The sequence below is a fragment of the Rhinopithecus roxellana genome, chromosome 15 (genome assembly GCF_007565055.1).
Source record: "Rhinopithecus roxellana isolate Shanxi Qingling chromosome 15, ASM756505v1, whole genome shotgun sequence".
NCBI lineage: Eukaryota > Metazoa > Chordata > Mammalia > Primates > Cercopithecidae > Rhinopithecus > Rhinopithecus roxellana.
Genome location: NC_044563.1, coordinates 12,222,085 through 12,242,338, shown reverse-complemented (window position 1 = coordinate 12,242,338; position 20,254 = coordinate 12,222,085). Strand labels below are relative to the sequence as shown.

Genomic DNA, 20,254 nt, shown 5'->3' with positions numbered 1-20,254 from the left:
GCTATTGCACTCCAGCCTGGGTAACAGAGCAAGACTCCATCTCAAAAAAAGAAAAGTAGAGAAAATTATCAGGGCATAGTGGCACATGCCTGTAGTCCCAGCTACTTGGGAAGCTGAGGCACAAGCATCTCTGGAACCCAGAAGGTGGAGGTTGCAGTGAGCAGAGATCACACCACTGCACTCCATCCTGGGTGACAGAGCTAGACTCCATCTCAAAAAAAAAAAGAGAACATTTGAGCAAAGTCTTCAAGAAGGCAGTGAAATTTGAGACAGGAGGCTGGTGTGGCTGGAGGGAATAAAGGAGGGTCAGAAATGGTCAGTTGGTCAGGGATAAAGTCAGAGAGATAACCAAGGGCCAGATCGTACAGACACAAGGGCGTTGCCTTTTTTCCATGAATCAGGGAGACTGACATTTACAAAAGATCAGATTGTTCTGGGGTGAGAGTGGAAGCAGTGAGGTGGTAAGAAAAGGTCAGCCCATCTGACAAGGGATTAATAACCAGAATATATAAGGAGGTCAAACAACTCTATAGGAAAAAAATCTAATAATCTTTCTTTTTAAATTTTCTTCCTATTTTCTTGAAAGAAACCTAATAATCTGATTTAAAAATGGGCAAAAAGGCTGGGCACAGTGGCTCACGCCTGTGATCCCAGACCTCTGGGAGGCTGAGGCAGGTGGATCACTTGAAGTCAGGAATTCGAGACCAGTCTGGCCAACATGGCGAAACCCTGTCTCTACCAAAACTACAAAAATTAGCCAGGCGTGGTAGCGGGTGCCTGTAATCCCAGCACTTTGAGAGGCATGTGCCTGTAATCCCAGCTACTCGGGAGGCTGAGGCATGAGAATTGTGTGAACCCAGGAGGCAGAGGTTGCAGTGAGCTCAGATCATGCCACTGCACTCCAGCCTGGGAGACAGAGAGAGACTTCATCTCAAAAAAAAAAAAAAAAAAAAAAGTGGGGGGAGGCAAAGGATTCCAGTAGACATTTCTCAGAAGAAGATATACAAATGGCAAATAGACATATGAAAAGGTGCTAACATCATTAATCATCAGAGTAATGCTAATGAAAACTACAATGAGATACCACCCCACCCCAGTTCAAATGGCTTATACCCAAAAGACAGTCAATAACAAATGCTGGCGAGGATGTGCAAGAAAGGGAACCCTTGAATACTGTTGGTGGGAATGTAAATTAGTACAACCACTATGGAGAACAGTTTGGAGGTTCCCCAAAAAACTAAAAATAGAGCTACCATATGATCCAGCACTCCCACTGCTGGGTATAGATCCAAAAGAAAGGAAATCAGTATATCGAAGAAATATCTGCACTCTCATGTTGCAGCACTGTTTACAATAGCCAGGATGTGGAACCAACCTAAGTGTCCATCAACAGAAGAATGGATAAGGAAAACGTGGTACATATACACAATGAAGTACTATTCAGCTATAAAAAGAATGAGATTCTGTCACTTGCAACATGGATGGAACTGAAGATCATTATGTTAAGTGAAATAAGCCAGGCACAGAAAGACAAACATCACATGTTTTCACTTATTTGTGGGATCTAAAACTCAAAATAATTGTACTAATGGAGATGGAGAGTAGAAGGATGATTACCAGAGGCTAAGAAGAGGATTGGGGGTGGGTGGGGGGTGGTGGGGATGATTAAGAGATTTAAAAAAATAGAACAAATAAGACCTACTATTTGATAGCATATAATAGGGTGACTATAGTCAATAATCATTTAATTGTACACTTGGAAAGAACTAAAAGAGTGTAATTGCATTGTTTGTAACACCAGGGATAAATGCTTGAGGGGTGGATACCTCATTCTCCATGATGTGATTATTGTGCATTGTATGTTTATATCAAAACATCTCATGCACGCCTACTGTGTATTCACAAAAATCAAAAATTAACAAAAAAGAAGTGGTTGGATTCAGGGTGTGCTTTACAGATAGAGCTGATGGGATATGCTCATGGATTGAGTGTGGTGAAAGGGAGGAAGGAAGGATGACTGTGAGATTTGGGACCTGAGCAATTGGTGGTTGGTAGTGCCAAAAACCAAGAAAGGCTGGAAGAGGAGCAGTTTGGGGTTTCATGGTGGGGATCAGGAGCCCTGTTTTGGCCATGTTAAATTTGAGATACTTATTTGACATCCAACTGGCTTAAATAAGAGTCTGGAGTCTGGGAAAGGTCAGAACTGGATGAATAAATTTGGAAGCCATCAGTAGGTTGGTGGACAATGAGAGATGGGCAAGATGACCTCTGAGGGCCTTTGCAGCCTGTGTCTCCTTGTGCACCCAGAGCTCTCAGCCTGATAGTCTTTCCCTTATCACTCCTTCATGCCCAGAATTTGCCCCCATCCTTCCTCTTCAAATGCTCCTTCTTCCAGGAAGCCTCCTGTAATTTTCCAAGATAAAAGTGACCTGCACGCCCAGTGCATTGGCTCACGCCTATAATCTCAACACTTTGGGAGGCTAAGGCAGGTGGATCATCTGAGGCTGGGAGTTCAAGACCAGCCTGACCAACATGGAGAAGCCCCGTCCCCACTAAAAATACAAAATTAGCCTGGTGTGGTTGGTGCATGCCTGTAATCCCAGCTACTCGGGAGGTTGAGGCAGGAGAATTGCTTGAACCCAGGAGGCGGAGGTTGTGGTGAGCCAAGACCATGCCATTGCACTCCAGCCTGGGTAACAAGAGCGAAACTCCATCTCAAAAAAAAAAAAAAAGTGACCTGCTTTCCTCACCATGTGCTTTTCTATCATCTTCCTTTTTGTGTGACTGCGTCTTGCTACCCTCTTATCGCCCTCAATGACAGCAACCAGTGTAGCACATAATGATTACAATTATTATTATTATTACTGAGACAGGGAGGCCCAGGCTGGAGTGCAATGGCACAAACACAATTCACTGTAGCCTTGACCTCCAAGGCTCAAGTGGTTCTCCCTCCTCAGCCTCCCAAGGTGCTAGATTTTCAAGTGTGAGTCACCACACTTGGCTGACACATAATGAATACATTTATTTTTTAATTTTTCACTTTTTAAAATTTTCGTTAGAGATGGGGTCTTGCTATGTTGACCAGGCTGGTCTTGAGCTCCTGGCCTCAAACGATTCTCCCATCTCGGCCTCCCAAAGTTCTGCGGTTACAGGCATGAGCCACTGTGTCCGGCCAATGAGTACTTTTAAAAAGCCTGTGCTTTCGGAGGCAGTGGAGCATAGTGGTTAGACAGCATAGACTCCAGGGTCAGATAGGATTAGGTTCGAGTCCCAGCTCTATTATTTCCTCACTCAACTTCAAGACTCAGCTTTCTCATCTGGAAAATGTAGATTTAAAAAGGTGCCCACCTATAGTCCACCCAGTATACATATGTGTGTGTGTGTAGACAAAGATATGAATGTATAATGTAGACAGGTGATATGGTTTGCTTGTGTCCCCACCCAAATCTCAACTTGAATTGTATTTCCCAGAATTCCCGCCTGTTGTGGGAGGGACCCAGGGAAAGGTAATTGAATCATGGGGGTCCGTGTTTCCTGTGCTATTCTCGTGATAGTGAGTAAGTGTCACAAGATCTGATGGGTTTATCAGGGGTTTCTGCTTTTGCTGCTTCCTCATTTTTCTCTTGCCGCTATCATGTAAGAAGTATCTTCTGCCTCCCGCCATGCTGAGACCTCCCCAGCCGTGTGGAACTGTAAGTCTAATTAAACCTCTTTTTCTTTCCAGTTTCAAGTATATCTTTGTCAGCAGTGTGAAAACAAACTAATACAATAGGTATAATAGAAAAGTATATGTTCAGCCAGGCATGGTGGCTCACACTTGTAATCCCAACACTTTGGGAAGCCAGGTGAGAGGATGGCTTGAGCCCAAGAGTTCAAGACCAGCCTGGGCAACAGAGCGAGATTCCGTCTCAAAAAAGAAAAAGAAAAAGAAAATTCACTGAGCTACACATTTATGATCTGTGGTGGGTTTTTGTTTTGTTTTGTTTTGTTTTTGAGATAGTCTCGCTCTCTCTCCCAGGCTGGAGTGCAGTGGCACTATCTCGGCTTATTGCAAGCTCCACCTCCTGGGTTCATGCCATTCTCCTGCCTCAGCCTCCCAATTAGCTGGGACTACAGGCGCCTGCCACCACGCTCGGCCAATTTTTTGTATTTTTAGTGGAGACGGGTTTCACTGTGTTAGCCAGGATGGTCTCGATCTCCTGACCTCATGATGTGCCTGCCTCGGCCTCCCAAAGTCCTGGGATTACAGGCATGAACCACCGCACCCGGCCTGACCTGTGGTTTTTTTCTATTATGTCTGGTTACTTTGGAAAAAGCAGGTTGCATGTAAGAAGTAGCTCACAGTCCTGGCACATAGTAAGTGTTCAGTAAATGTTAGCTGCTCCAAATGAATGAAAGAACTCATGACTTGCTCCCAAGTGAAATCATTAAAAATCAGAACCATGGACAGATCAGAGCCTGTACTTAGGGAAGATTGAGGGAAAAATCTCAGGTCTGATATGGGGTACCTGAGGCAAGAAGGAATCTGAGACCTTTCCTCTTGGATTAGTGGTTCAGTGCCCTCTGGGGGCATTCCCATCCTGTAGGAGAGACTATTCCTTGGGGACTGTAAGTGTTTGTGTGTGTGTTCCTGCAGAAATACATGCCATTTAAAAAGGTCTACAGCCCCGTTTTTCACAGCGGAGAATGCTGAAGTCTCTCCAGAGAGGCTAGTCCTGCCTCCACTACATCCGACAGCGTGCCCAGGCCCTTGCAAATTTTCCTCCTTGTGTCTTGGCTTCTGTTTATCTGGTGAGGCAGTGGACAGGGAAGAGACTCCAGTCAGGGTAAAAATAACCTAGGACAGATCTCTCAATCATGCCAAGACTCCTGAATCTGACTCCCTGGGGTGGGCCTGGACCCAGTGTCTAGAACAGTTTCCATGGACGATTCTTGGGAACACTTGCGCCTCTAACAACCCGGTATTTTGAGTTAGATTCAAACACAAAACGTCGCCAAAGAGAGCCCTTCTGAAGGATCTCTGTGGTTGGGGAGGGGACTCCTGGGTTAGTGGTTCACCTCCTTCTTGGAAGTTTCACCTCCTTCCTGGTGTCCTCTGCTTCTGTCCTGTGACAGCCACCAGCCACAGGAATCAGCTCCTGTTACTAAAACTGCACAAAGGCCTTCAAGGTCTGGGCTGAGCCTGGAAGGATTTGGAGGCCTCTTTGAGCAAACCTATCCCACCCCATCACCTCCTCAAGCTCCACAAGGCTCATATCTGGATGGCCACTGGGTTTCACAGCCTTACTGTAAGCCAGATACCCAACACATAGAGAGGGAGGGGTGAACTGTAAATTACACTGCCCTAGGGGTGGGGGCAGACCCCCCTGCGCCCACCCCCAGGGTTGCCTCTCTGAGTCAGATCATTTCAACTCCTCATGGCCCCGTCAGACCAGTCTCTGGTTGGCCTGCTTTTCTGAGCTGAGGCCCGTTGCTTGGCAGGTAATTGACCTGGGAAGCCCAAAGGGAGGTGGTAGGGGTTGGGGAGCCCCAGGTGCTGCAGGAAATGGAGCTGTTGATTAAATGGCTCCTTCCCTCAGCTTTGGAGGCTAGGAAGCTGCACAGGCCCAAGAAGCAGCAGCAGCTCTCTAAGGAAGAAGACCTGGTTCTGACCCTCTCCAGGAGATCATGGGTCTGTGGAGCATTTCCCTAAGAACTTGAGGGGCTGGCAGTTAATGGGGGCCCTATTCCCAGCACTCCATTCTTCCTCTGTACGTGCTAGGCTTCTTCCTAGGACAGGATTTGTTTTGTCCTCTGAGGCTCTTAGACTGTACTGCTTAGGGGGAGGAAAGCCAGTTATAGAACGTGACCATGTGACCAGGGCCCCTCTAAGAAGCCTTTCTGGGAGTCCCTGGGAAAAAGGGACCAGGAGAGGACCGGGCACAGTGGCTCACGCCTGTAATCGCAGCACTTTGGGAGGCCGAGGCGGGCAGATTAGCTGAGGTCAGGAGTTCAAGACCACCCTGGCCAACATGGTGAACACCCATCTCTACTAAAAATACAAAAATTAGCCAGGAGTGGTGGTGCATGCTTGTAATCCCAGCTACTTGGGAGGCTGAGGCAGGAGAACTGCTTGAACCTGGGAGGCAGAGGTTGCAGTGAGCCGAGATTGCACCACTTCACTCCAGCCTGAGCAACAGTGAGACTCCGTCTCAAATAAATAAATAAATAAATAGCCCAGGAACGGTGGCTCACGCTTGTAATCCCAGCACTTTGGGAGGCTGAGGCGGGTGAATCACCAGAGGTCAGGAGTTAAAGACCAGCCTGGCCAACATGGCGAAACCCCATCTCTACAAAAAAATACAAAAAAAATTAGCTGGATGTGGTGGTGGGTGCCTGTAATCCTAGCTACTTGGGAGGCTGAGGCAGGAGAATTGCTTGAACCCAGGAGGCAGAGGTTGCAGTGAGCCAAGATCGTGTCATTGCACTCCAACCTGGGCGAAGGATTGATACTCTGTTTCAAAAATAAATAAAATAAAGAAATAAAGAAATAAAGGGACCAGGAGAGGGTAAAGTAATCCTGCCTCCAGGTCAAAGGAGTGGGACAGTAGTCAAGACCAAGGACATCCGCTAAAGAGTCTGGTGGTCAGATGGTTGTGATAAAGCACAGGAATGATGGGCCCTTGAGAGTGTCCAGGCCAGAGCTTGATTCTGAGAAGCACCTGAACTGTACCCACAGCCACATGTAGGGACTGTTTCATCCAAAGTTTATCTGAGTATGGTCCCTTCTGCCAGCAGCAGCAGCACCTGGGAACTTACTTGTTCAAAAGGCAAATCCTCAGACCCCCAGATCTACTAAATTAGAAACTTGGGGGCTTGGTCCAGCAATCTACAATCCCTCTAGGTAGTTCTGATGCATGCCCTAGTTTGAGAACTAATACTGGTGTAATCTGACAGGACTCCAGAGCTGGATTGCCCAGTAAACTTCCTTCATTTGAAAATTCATCGATATTCATCAAACATGGATTAGCACCTTCTATGTGCTAGATCCCTTGTCAAGCCACATAAGAAGTGGCCGGCACGGTGGCTCATACCTGTAATCCAAGCACTTTGGGAGGCCAAGGCGGGCAGATCACAAGGTCAGGAGATCAAGACCATCCTGGTTAACATGGTGAAACCCCGTCTCTACCAAAAAATACAAAAAATTAGCCAGGCGTGGTGGCAGGTGCCTGTAGTCCCAGCTACTCAGGAGGCTGAGGCAGGAGAATGGCGTGAATCTGGGAGGCGGAGCTTGCAGTCAGCGGAGATCGCGCCACTGCACTCCAGCCTGGGTGACAGAGCAAGACTCCGTCTCAAAAAAAAAAAGCCCAAAGTGGGGTAAATTGCAGTTCCCACCCTCTAGGCAGACTGGCCAGTCAATACAAGGAAAGGCAAAAAAAAAAAAAAAAAAAAAAGACCTGATCTTCTGGCTAGGGGGATTACAGAGGGCTTCTCAGAGGAGGTGGCATTTGGGCTGGGCCTTGAACAATAAGAAAGAATAAATAGGCAGAAAATGAAAATGAAGAAGCCAGGGTTCCAGGAACTTTTTTTTTTTAGCGGTGGGGGGGTGGGAGTGCGGGGGTCTTGCTCTGTCCCCTAGGCCAGACTGCAGTGGCATGATCACAGCTCACTGCAGCCTTGAGTCCCTTGAGTCCCTGGGCTCAAGCAATCTTCCCCCCGAATCTTCAGCCTCCTGAATAGCTGGGAATACAAGCGTGCACTTCCATGTCTGGCTAATTTTTTTATTTTTTTGTAGAGATGAAGTTTTACTGTGTTGCCCAGGCTAGTCTTGAACTCCTGACCTCAAGAGATCCTCCTGTTTCAGCCTCCCAACATGTTGGGATTACAAGTGTGAACCATCGCACCTGGCCTCAGGAACATTTTTCTGAAACCAAAATCCAACTTTTAAAAGCATCTTATTGCTGTAGAGATAAATTCAATTACCTCAGCACAAGCTTCTTTGTAGTCTAACTCCTGTGTCCCCCCTCAACCCTATATCCTGCCACTCCACACCTGTTTCTTTCTTTTCTTTTCTTTTTTTTTTTTTTTGAGACGAAGTTTCGCTCTTTTGGCCCAGGCAGGAGTGCAATGGCGCAATCTCAGCTCACTGCAACCTGCACCCACTGATTTCAAGTGATTCTCCTGCCTCAGCCTCCGAGTAACTGGGATTAAGGTGCATGCCACCTCTCCTGGCTAATTTTGTGGTTTGTTTGTTTGTTTGTTTGTTTGTTTGTTTGTTTTAGTAGAGACAGGGTTTCACCATGTTGGCCAGGTTGGCTCGAACTCCTGACCTCAGGTGATCTGCCCGCCTCCGCCTCCCAAAGTGCTGGGATAACAGGTGTGAGCCACCACACGCGGCCACCTGTTTCTTATATTTAAGTGACACTGAACTTCTTGGAGACAGACACACACACAGTGTGCTATTTTTTGTTGCCAGGCTTTTGCCATGTGCTGGCTGGCTTGACAGATCTGGTATATGTGCTTTGAATTCTGTTGTCATCTGCGAGCGTTGCTGTTGAAATGTTCCAGTATGGCAGGCTCAGTCTGAATCCATGTGAGTCTCTTTAGCACTGTAAATTGTTTCTGAGTTAGGGTATAGGTTTATTAATTCTCAAGAATCCCAAGGGCCCATAAAAAAGGTGCTCAACGTTATTAGTCGTTAGGGAAATGCAAATTAAATCTATAACTAGATACCACTACACATCTGTTAGGATGGCAAAAAATTTTTAACTGAAAATATCAAGTGCTGGCAAGGATGCAGAGCAACTCACACTCTGCTGGCAGGAGTGCAGAATGGTACAGCCACTCTGGACAACTGCTTCGCAGTTTCTTTGTTTTTTTTCTTTTTCTTTTTCTTTTTTCTTTTTTTTTTTTTTTTTTTTTTTGAGATGGAGCCTCGCTCTGTAGCCCAGGCTGGACTGCAATGGTGTGATTTCAGCTCACTGCAACCTCCGCCTCCCAGGTTCAAGCAATTCTCCTGCCTCAGCCTCCAGAGCAGCCGGGATTACAGGCACGAGGCCACCATGCCCAACTCTAATTTTTGTATTTTTAGTAGAGACGGGGTTTCACCATGTTGCCCAGGCTTGTCTTGAATTCCTGACCTCGTGATTTGCCTGCCTTGGCCAAAGTGCTGGGATTACAGATGTGAGCCACCGCGCTCGGCCCTCCTCCCCGCCATTTTTTTTTTTTTTTTAATTTTTGAGACGGGGTTTTGCTCTTGTTGCCCAGGCTGGAGTGCAATGGCGTGATCTCAGCTCACTGCAACCTCTGCCTCCCGGGTTCAAGAGATTCCTGTGCTTCAGTCTCCTGAGTAGCAGGGATTGCAGCTGTGCGCCACCATGCCTGGCTAATCTTGTTTTTGTTTTGTTTTGGATCTCAGCTCACTGCAACCTCTGCCTCCTGGGTTCAAGAGATTCTTGTGCTTCAGCCTTCTGAGTAGCAGGGATTACAGGTGTGTCCCACCATGCCTGGCTAATCTTGTTTTTGTTTTGTTTTGTTTTGTTTGAGATGGAGTCTTGTTCTGTTGCCCAGGCTAGAGTATAGTGGCACAATCTTGCAATCTCGGATCACTGCAAGCTCCACTTACCAGGTTCACGCCATTCTCCTGTCTCAGCCTCCCGAGTAGCTGGGACTACAGGCGCCCGCCACCACGCCTGGCTAATTTTTTGTATTTTTAGTAGACGGGGTTTCACGGTGTTAGCCAGGATGGTCTGGATCTCCTGACCTGCCCGCCTCGGCCTCCCAAAGTGCTGGGATTACCAGAGTGAGCCACCGCGCCTGGCTGATATTGTATTTCTACGAAATAGAGATGGGGTTTCACCATGTTGGCCAGGTTGGTCTCAAACTCCTGACCTCAGGTGATCCGTCCACCTTGGCCTCCCAAAGTGCTGGGATTACAGGCGTGAGCCACCGCGCCGGGCCCCTGTCTCTTTTTTTTTTTTTGTGAGATGGAGTCTTGTTCTGTCGCCCAGGCTGGAGTGCAGTGGAGCAGTCTCGGCTCACTGCAAGCTCAGCCTCCTGGGTTCACGCCATTCTCCTGCCTCAGCCTCCTGAGTAGCTGGGACTACAGGCGCCCGCCACCAAGCCCGGCTCATTTTTAGTAGAGACGGGATTTCACCGTGTTAGCAAGGATGGTCTCGATCTCCTGACCTCGGCCTCCCAAAGAGCTGGGATTACAGGCTTGAGCCACCGCGCCCGGCCCCGTCTCTATTTTTAAAAATAAGATTTAAGGGCCGGGCGCGGTGGCTCAAGCCTGTAATCCCAGCACTTTGGGAGGCCGAGACGGGCGGATCACGAGGTCAGGAGATTGAGACCATCCTGGCTAACACGGTGAAACCCCGTATCTACTAAAAAATACAAAAAACTAGCCGGGCGACGTGGCGGACGCCTATAGTCCCAGCTACTCGGGAGGCTGAGGCAGGAGAATGTCGTGAACCCGGAAGGCGGAGCTTGCAGTGAGCTGAGATCCGGCCACTGCACTCCAGCCCGGGCGACAGAGCGAGACTCCGTCTCAAAAAAAAAAAAAAAAAAAAGATTTAAGTAAAAAAGTGGGAGTGTGTGTGTGTGTGTGTGTGTGTGTATAACAGGTCTCGCTTGGTCGCCCAGACTGGAGTGCAGTGACGCGATCTCGGCTCACTGCAGCCTCGGCCTCCTGAGCTCAAGCGATCCTAAATTTGGGACATTAATGCCTGCTGCATGCAGAACATGTCGCCGAGGAATAAAGGAAGGTGCCCTGCATAACGCCTGGCACACAGTAAGGACTCTGCAGTCGCTAGTTCCCCACGAGACCACGCGAAAGCAGGCGCGAAATAAACAATGGACTGGTAAATCCGGGACGGACCTGAAGGCGACAGGGCATCCGGTGGGTGGGGCCGCGCGCGTCCTCGGCAGCGACAATGAAATGCGCACGCGCAGACCACGGCCAGGCCTGCGCGTGCGCAGAAGGCCTGGCGGGCGCGCGGCACGAGCTCCGAAGTCGCTGAGGAGCAGGCGAGCCAGTCCCTAGAGCTGACTTCGTTCGAGGTTGGCGCCCGCCCTTTTCAGAGAGCACTTATTAGTGGGTATGCTGGCCGGGGCCACTTTTCTGAGGCCGAAGGACTCCTAGTCAGTGTGTGAGACATAGCCTGGCCGAGCCTGGAGCCACCTGGGGCTGAGGTAACGGCACACGACAGCCCGGGGCCCTCGGGAAGTTGTCTTTGCGTTTCTGTTGTTTCTGAGGGAAGTTTCCGGGCCGGGCCCCACCCTCTGCCGCCAAAGTGCAGTCCCCCCTGCCCCCTGAAGTCCCATTCTCAGCGCCGGGCTCCCGGGATACCCAGCAAGCTCGCCCAGGGTGCAGGCCGTGCCACTGCAGGGCTCCCACAGGGAGGCCGCGGGACTGGCGCGGGTTGCAGGCCGGGAGAGTGCAAGGGAGACCGGGTGTTCCAGGCCTCTGCCCCTTCCCTCGGGCGAGTGACCGGCACAGAGTCCGGGATCCCTGTCATCCGGAGACTCCAGAGACTGCCCTTTCCCCACTGCACACCCAGTGCCTCTCCCTCCTCCTTGTCTTCCCCCGCCCAACTCCCTCCCAACTCCTCCTCCTCCTCCTTCTTCCTTCTTTCCCCACTCCACACCCAGCGCCTCTCCCTCCTCCTCGTCTTCCTCCCCCCAACTCCCTCCCAACTCCTCCTCCTCCTCCTTTCCCCACTCCACACCCAGCGCCGCTCCCTCCTCCTCTTCCTTCTCCTCCTGCCCCCAACTCCCTCCCAACTCCTCCTTCTCCTTCTCCTTCTCCTCCTCCTCCTCCTTCTTCCTTCTTTCCCCACTCCACACCCAGCGCCTCTCCCTCCTCCTCTTCCTTCTCCTCCTCCCCCAACTCCCTCCCTCCTTCTCCTTCTCCTCCTCCTCCCTTCTTCTTTCTTCTTTCTTTCTTTCTTTCTTTCCTCCTCCTCCTCCTCCTCCTCCTCCTTCTTCTTCTTCTTCTTCCTCTTCCTCTTCTTCTTCTTCCTCTTCCTCTTCTTCTTTCTCTTTCTTCTTCTTCCTTCCTTCCCTTCTTCCTTCTTCTTCTTCCTTCTTCCTTCTTCTTTTTTATTTTTTTTGAGACGGAGTCTCGCTCTGTCACCCAGGCTGGAGTTCAGTGGCGCGATCTTGACTCACTGTAACCTCCACCTCCCGGGTTCAAGCGATTCTCCTGCCTCAGCCTCCTGAGTAGCTGGAATTACAGGCATGCCTGGCTAATTTTTGTATTTTTGGTAGAAATGGAGTTTCACCATGTTGGCCAGACTGGTCTTGAACTCCTGACCTCAAGTGATCCACCCACCTCTGCCTCCCAAAGTGCTGGGATTATAGGCGCCCACCACCACACCCGGCTAATTTTTGTGTTTTTAGTAGAGACGGTTTCACCATGTTGGCCAGGCTGGTTTCGAACTTGTGACCTTGGTGACCCACCCGCCTCGGCCTCCCAGAGTGTTGGGATTATAGGTGTAAGCCACTGTGCCCGGCCACACCCCACCTTCTTACCACACACTTTCCCCAGGAACTAAAGTGCTCCTCTGATCTATACTCACCCTCCAACCCTGGCCTAGCAGTTGCCATGAAAACAAGATTTTTTCCATTGAAACATTGCCTGTCACATCATGTCTTGATTTGAATGAGTTTCTGGCTTTCAAATGCCTGATTGCACCTTGCAAATAAATATGAGTCACGGCACTGAGATCTCTGTGCTGCTCCCCAGAGCCTTGATTGAATCTTGGCATCTGGGCAAGTGGACAGAAAGATTCCAGCAGGTATACTTTGCTGAACATCCTTTTCTTTTTCTTTCTTTTCTTTCTTTTTTTAAAATAGAGTTGACCGGAAATGGTGGTTCACACCTGTAATCCCAACACTTTGGGAGGCCAAGGCGGGTGGATCATGAGGGCAGGAGATTGAGACTATCCTGGCCAACATGGTGAAACCTTGTCTCTACTAAAAATACAAAGATTAGCCGGGTATGGTGGTGGGCCCCTGTAGTCCCAGCTACTCAGGAGGCTAAGGCAGGAGAATTGCTTGAACTGGGAGGTGGAGGTTGCAGTGAGCCAAGATTGCACCATTGCACTCCAGCCTGGGCAACAGAGTGAGACTCTGTCTCAAAACAAAAAAAGAAAGAAAGTAAAAAAGACGGAGTCTTGCTCTTGTCACCCAGGCTGGAGTGCAATGGCAAGATTTGGGCTCACTGCATCCTCCGCCTCCTGGGTTCAAGCGATTCTCCTGCCTCAGCCTCCTAAGTAGCTGGGATTACAGGCGTCTGCCACCACACCTGGCTAATTTTTGTATTCTTAGTAGAGAGGGGGGTTTCATCATGTTGGCCAAGCTGGTCTCAAACTCCTGACCTCAGGTGATCCACCCACTTTGGCCTTCCAAGTGCTGGGATTACAGGTGAGAGTCACTGCGCCCAGCCCATCCTTTCCTTTTTTGAACTCTAGTTCCTTCATGCGTGCATCTGCAGGTAGGAAGCCAGTTTCCAGCAGTCTATGTAGAATCTCTCTTTGGCATCTCAGACTTAAGCATGTCCAGATACAGACTCAACATCTTGCCCTCAAAAATTTATTTTATAAGGCTCCTGTTTTCAGAAATGGTGCTTTTACCTCTTCAGTTAATTGCTCAAGCAACCAGGAGTCATTGCTCTCTCTCCCCTTATAAAGTCACCAAGTCATTACTGAGGCAGGAGAATCGCTCGAACCCGGGAGGCGGAGGTTGCAGCCAAGATTGCACCACTGCACTCCAGCCTGGACAACAGAGCAAGACTCGGTCTCAAAAAAAAAAAAAAAAAAAAAAACACGGGGTCTTGCCTGCCTCAGCCTCCCGAGTAGCATCTTCCAAATCAGTCCACTTTTCCTCATCTTTACTTTTATCACTCTAGACCAGGCTACTATCAGCTTCTGCCTTGAGCCGTAGGAGGCTCCTAGCTGGTCTCCTTTCATCTGTTCTTGTTCCGGGTTGTTTCCCACATTGCAGCCAGGAGGGAATTTTTTTTTTTTTTTTTTTAAGTCACAGCCATCTGGTCATGTCATTTTTTTTATTATACCCTTCAGTGCCTTCTAATTGTTCTTACAACAGATTCCACAGTCTGTAACCTGGCTTATAAGGAAGGCCCTCATCCCTTCCCTATAATTTCTCCCTAGATGATTTCATCATCTATTCCAGTAGTTTCACATACCATCTAAACACTGGTGACTCAAATGTATATTTCCGTCCTGATTTCTGTCCCTTACACATTAGAGACTGCCTCCTCAGTATATCCACTTGGATGTCTCATAGGCCTCTTAGACTTAAAACACAACTACTGATTTCCCCTGCTCCCTCCCACCCCAAATCTCTTTCCCTAGAATTATTCCCCATCTCAGTAGAATATGTACTATTGTCTACCTAATTGCAAAGGCAAAAAACCTGAGAGCCATCCTTGATTCCCACATCTAGTCCATTAGTTAGTCTAAAATATATCTCACATCTAACTATTTACTAATTTCTAAAATCCCAAGTCCAAATCAGCAGCATCTTTCTCCTGGACGACTACAGAAGCTTCTTAACTGGTCTCCCTGCTTCTCATCCTGTCCCTTTACAGTTCATCTTCCTTTCAGTCACCAGATGTTTAGATATTTTGGACCAAGCCTGGTGGCTCATGCTTGTAATCCCAGCATTTAGGGAAGCTGAGGTGGGCAGATCACTTGAGCTCGGGAGTTCGAGACCAGCATGGGCAACATAGTGAAACCCCGTCCCTGCAAAAATTAGCTGGGTATGGTGGTGGGCACCTGGAGTCCCAGCTATTTGGGAGGCTGAGGTGGGAGGATTGCTTGAGCTTGGGAGGTTGAGGCTGCACTGAGCTGTGATTGTGCCGCTGTACTCCAGCCTGGGTGCCAGAGAGAAATCTTGTCTCTAAAATAAAATAGATATTTAGATATTTATAAAGCATGCATCAAATCATTTATCTCCCCTTTATAAGATCCTTAACATAAAATCTGACTTTTTATGATGGCCTACAAACTTTACATGATCTGGTCCCTGCCTAACACTCTGTCTTCATCTCCCTCCTCTCTGTCTTCATTTTCAATGTTCTAGCCACACTGACCTTTCTGTCCATTAAACTCATCACAGACATCTGCACTTGCTGGTTTTTCTGCTTGGAATGCTTTTCCTCATGATCGTTGCTCCTTTCCATGAAGGCCTCAAGTCAATTGTGATCTCTTCTGAAAGGCCATCACTGGCCATACTAGCTAAAGCAGCCTTCTAGTCATCCTAAATAAAACCAAATATTATTTTCTTCATGCTACTTAGAGTACCTCAATTTATATTTATTTATCTATTTATATGTTGAATGTTGCTCTCCACACCTCCTGAAATGTAAGCCCTTAAAGACAAGGGATCATGTCTCTCTTGTTACTTACCATGTTAGTGTCCAGAACAGCGCCTGATGCACTGTAGGGTCTCAGATATGTGGTAACTCACTTATATGTATAGTCTCACCTTGTAGCACTGTCTTTCTTGCCCGCTGTGTTTGGGTTACTGTACTTCTCTCTTTTGAAAGTGCCATGCTTTTTCTCAACTGAGTACTCTTGTACCTGCTATTTCCTCTACCCACCCCTGAACCCCCATCCACTCTCCATTTGTGCCTCACTAGCTCATATTCTTCCTTTAGAACTTAGTCACTTAGAGACGGGGTTTCACCATATTAGCCAGGGTGGTCTCGATCTCCTGACCTTGTGATCTGCCCGTCTCGGCCTCCCAAAGTGCTGGGATTACAGGCTTGAGCCACCGTGCCCGGCCTCTTTTTTTTTTTTTTTTTGAGATGGAGTCTCACTCTGTGTCGCCCAGGCTGGATTGCAGTGGCAGAATCTTGGCTCACTACAACCTCCGCCTCCTTGGTTCAAGCAATTCTCCTACCTCAACCTCCCAAGTAGCTGGGACTACAGGCTCCCACCACAATGCCTGGCTAATTTTTGTATTTTTAGTAGAGACAGGGTTTCACCATGTTGGCCAGGCTGGTCTTGAGCTCCTGATCTCAGGTGATCCTCCTGCCTTGGCCTCCCAAAGTGCTAAGATTACAGGGGTGAGCCACTGTGCCTGGCTGTATCAATTTTTAAAGTTGCTTTCTTTCTCTCCAGCTAAGAATATTCTCTCCACCATTTGCCCTTCTGAAACTACTGCTGCTGCTTTTTTTTTTTTTTTTTTTTTTTTTCCATTTTTAATCTTCTTCCTTACATGTACTGCTTCGGGGTAGCTCACCCAATGGTGTAACCAAAAAAATAAAATGTCCCTCATTGCCTGCAGTTTTACATCCAAGTACTTTTTGGGTTCCTGGGGTTGGTAGGATTTTTAGAGTGAATTCAGCATGATGTGAATTCTAATGGACAGGTTGATGTTCATAGTAACAAGCCACAACTACTGGACAGGGTGGTGAGATAAGACACTATTGCATTTTCAGAATAAGGAGCACATCCTGGACCTATTGGCCAAAGGTAGTTTTTCATTAGCTTTTACGATGGTTAAGGTGAAAGGGAAAGATGCATTTTTGTGCAAAGAGTAACTTAAGAGTAACTTAAGCCGGGCATGGTGGCTCACGTCTGCAATCCCAGCACTTTGGGAGGCCGAGGCGGGCGGATCAGGAAGTCAGGAGATCGGATCCATCCTGGCTAACACAGTGAAACCCTGTCTCTACTAAATATACAAAAAAACAGCCAGGCATTGTGGCGGGCTCCTGTAGTCCCACCTACTTGGGAGGCTGAGGCAGCAGAATGGCGTGAACTCAGGAGGCGGAGCTTGCAGTGAGCCGAGATTGCGCCACTGCACTCCAGCCTGGGCAACAGAGGGAGACTCCCTTTCAAAAACAAAACAAAACAAAAAAAAAAATAAGTGCAAAGAGTAGCAAAGAGAAACTAAGTTAACTTAAGAGGTTAATTTAGACTCCCTTCTGGTTTATTGAATTACCCACTGAGGCCTTTTGATTTCTCTTCAGAACAGCTTCCTAGTTCTCTGTTAGGTTTAGTTATTCCCCATACCCCCAAACAAGATTTAGTTATTCCCCCTACTCCCAAACAAAACAAAATTAAATCTGACACAGTTCTAAGAGCAAATCCATTCCTGTACAAATGGCCCTTTTTTTTTTTTTTTTTTTTTTTTGAGATGGAGTCTGGCTCTGTCGCCCAGGCTGGAGTGCGGTGGCCGGATCTCAGCTCACTGCAAGCTCCGCCTCACAGGTTCACGCCATTCTCCTGCCTCCGCCTCCCAAGTAGCTGGGACTACAGGCGCCCGCCTCGTCGCCCGGCTAGTTTTTTGTATTCTTTAGTAGAGACGGGGTTTCACCGTATTAGCCAGGATGGTCTCGATTTCCTGACCTTGTGATCTGCCCGTCTCGGCCTCCCAAAGTGCTGGGATTACAGGCTTGAGCCACCGCGCCTGGCCACAAATGGCATTTTAAAGGTTGCATCTTACCAGAAAGGGCAGGAAGAAACCTATGAGAAAACAGAATGATGTCAATAAACATGGAAGTATTCTGGGTAGTCTTATGTCATTAGTCTCTTCCTGTTCCATATTTTAACACTTACAAAAAAGACTTTATCCAGTAACCTGTGTACTAAGTACTAGAAAAAAGTAAGTACAGGCCGGGCGCGGTGGCTCAAGCCTGTAATCCTGGCACTTTGGGAGGCCGAGACGGGCAGATCACGAGGTTGGGAGATCGAGACCATCCTGGCTAACATGGTGAAACCCCTTCTCTACTAAAAAATACAAAAAACTAGCCGGGCGCGGTGGCGGGCGCCTGTAGTCCCAGCTACTCCGGAGGCTGAGGCAGGAGAATGGCGTAAACCTGGGAGGCGGAGCTTGCAGTGAGCTGAGATCCGCCACTGCACTCCAGCCTGGGCGACAGAGCGAGACTCCGTCTCAAAAAAAAAAAAAAAGAAAAAAAAGACACTGAGTACTAAGTATAGAAAAAACAATTATACATGCATTATTTCACTAATCATCCTAATCACCTAATCACCGTGCAAGGTGAGAAAACAGAATAGATAACAGAGCTGGATGACAAACAAATGTGGATGTATCCCTTTATGTCCAAAATTATAATTCTAAGAAACTTTAATCAAAAAGCTTACATTAGGCCAGGTGCAGTGGCTCACACCTGTAATGCCAGCACTTTGGGAGGCTGAAGTGGGTGGATCTCTTGAGCTCAGGAATTCGAGACCAGCCTGGCAACAGAGCAAAACCCCATCTCTACAGAAAATAGAGATGCAATTTTCTACAGAAAATTGAGATGCCAAGGCATGAGAATTGCTTGAACCTCGGAGGCAGAGGTTACAGTGAGCTGACATACTGCAGCACTTCAGCACTTCAGCCTGGGTGACAGAGCGAGACTCTGTCTCAAAAAAAAAAAATTAAATTTTGCTTTGATGTCTTTGTATCCAGAATGAATTGCCTTTGTCACGTAGAGTGGTGAGTGTGACCAGGGTTACAGTTTGGTAAAATGACTGACCGAGTGATATGTTGTAATGAAAAACGCGTGTATCAAAGAAGTCAACAATCTTGAGGGGCTAATCCTGGATTATGTGACTTTGTGAAGTCATTTCCTTCTTTGGAGAAGTCACTTCCCTCTTATCCCCACCAAAATGGAAGGCATTTCCAGCTATAAGTGTTCATGAATCTCTAGTTGGACATACAGGCTGAATCCGCTTCAGCAAAGATGGACAGACCTCTGAGACCAGCCAAGGACTTTTTTTTTTTTTTGAGACGGAGTCTCACTCTGTCGCCCAGGCTGGAGTGCAGTGGTGCAATCTCGGCTCACTGCAAGCTCCACCTCCTGGGTTCACGGCATTCTCCTGCCTCAGCCTCTCTAGTAGCTGGGACTACAGGTGCCCGCCACCACGCCTGGCTAATTTTTTGTATTTTTAGTAGAGACGGGGTTTCACCGTGTTAGCCAGGATAGTCTCGATCTCCTGACCTTGTGATCCACCTGCCTCAGCTTCCCAAAGTGCTGGGATTACACAGTGTGAGCCACTATGCCTGGCCCACCCAAGGACTTTTGAAAGTGGAAGGAGGCTGGGCGCAGTGGTTCACACTTGTAATCCCAGCACTTTGGAAGCCTGAAGCAGGTAGATCAACTGAGGCCCGGAGTTCAAGACCAGCCTGGTCAAATCCTATCTCTACTAAAAAAATACAAAACTTAGCCAGGTGTGGTGGTGCATGCCTGTAATCCCAACTATGTGGGAGGAGAATCACTTGAACCTGAGAGGCAGAGGTTGCAGTGAGCTGAGATCATGCCACTGCACTCCACCTTGGGCAACAGAGTGAGACTGTCTCAAAAAAAAAAAAAAAAAAAAAAAAGGTGGAAGGAGCAGCCTCATTTCTAAAACATGGGTGTTGGATTCATAGCATCAGTGAGATTTTCCTGTTATATTTTGTTACCCACACTCATTAGTGGTCTTGAGATGGGGGTCTTTCTCTGTTACCCAGACTGGAGTGCAGGGGCGCAATCTCAGCTCACCACAGCCTCCACCTCCCCGGGTTCAAGCGATTCTCTTGCCTCAGTCTCCCGAGTAACTGGGATGACAGGCACCCACCACCATGCCCGGCTAATTTTTGTATTTTTAGTAGAGACGGGGTTTCACCATGTTGGCCAGCCTGGTCTGGAACTCCTGACCTCAGGTGATGTGCCTGCTGCGGCCTCCCAAAGTGCTGAGATTACAGGTGTGAATCACTGCGCCCAGCCCAGTCAGTGTATTTTGAATAAATGCTATGGAAGCTCTTTTATTTCTCAACACTGTGAAAGACTTTATCAACTATCACCAGACATATTTAGTAGCGGAGTACTAAATCATCAGCTCCTTCTGCCTCAGTAGTCAATATTACTATCCTCATATAGCATTTGGCCCTGCTTCAGGTTCTATGCACTGACCCAGATGTTTATGTGAAGCAAATTACTAAAACCTTGAAAAATAATTTTCCTTCAAGCATTAGACCCTATGTGTCATTTACATCTAATTCTTGGGTATTTTCAAGGAAAAGTTCTTGATTGAAATTTGTCAGATTTTGCATTGAGATTAAAGCTAATCAGTTTTGCATGTGTGTGCTCTCTTTCTCAAGAGTTGATTTCCTGGTAAGTACTGCTCTCTTGAATTTGCTTTTTTTTTTTTTTTGAGATGGAGTCTCACTCTATCCCCCATGCTGGAGTGCAGTGGCACGATCTTGGCTCACTGCAACCTCCACAACCTGGGTTCAAGCAATTTTCATGCCTTAG

The 20,254-nt window shown here is 47.8% G+C and overlaps 1 protein-coding gene across 11 annotated transcripts in view; it reads left to right on the top strand.

Moving 5' to 3' along the window:
• Positions 1-3,629: 3,629 nt before the first annotated feature.
• MAJIN (membrane anchored junction protein) overlaps positions 3,630-20,254 on the top strand; it is a 41,648-nt gene continuing 25,023 nt past the window's right edge. For 5 of the 11 annotated variants that reach the window (XM_030918378.1, XM_030918382.1, XM_030918376.1 and 2 more), the window contains exon 1: positions 10,962-11,172. The gene's annotated coding sequence lies outside the window, so the exon portion shown is untranslated. Of the gene's footprint in view, positions 3,693-10,961; positions 11,173-20,254 lie in introns of those variants that run through there. The other 6 variants (XM_030918383.1, XM_030918381.1, XM_030918374.1 and 3 more) reach the window with 5 other exon arrangements.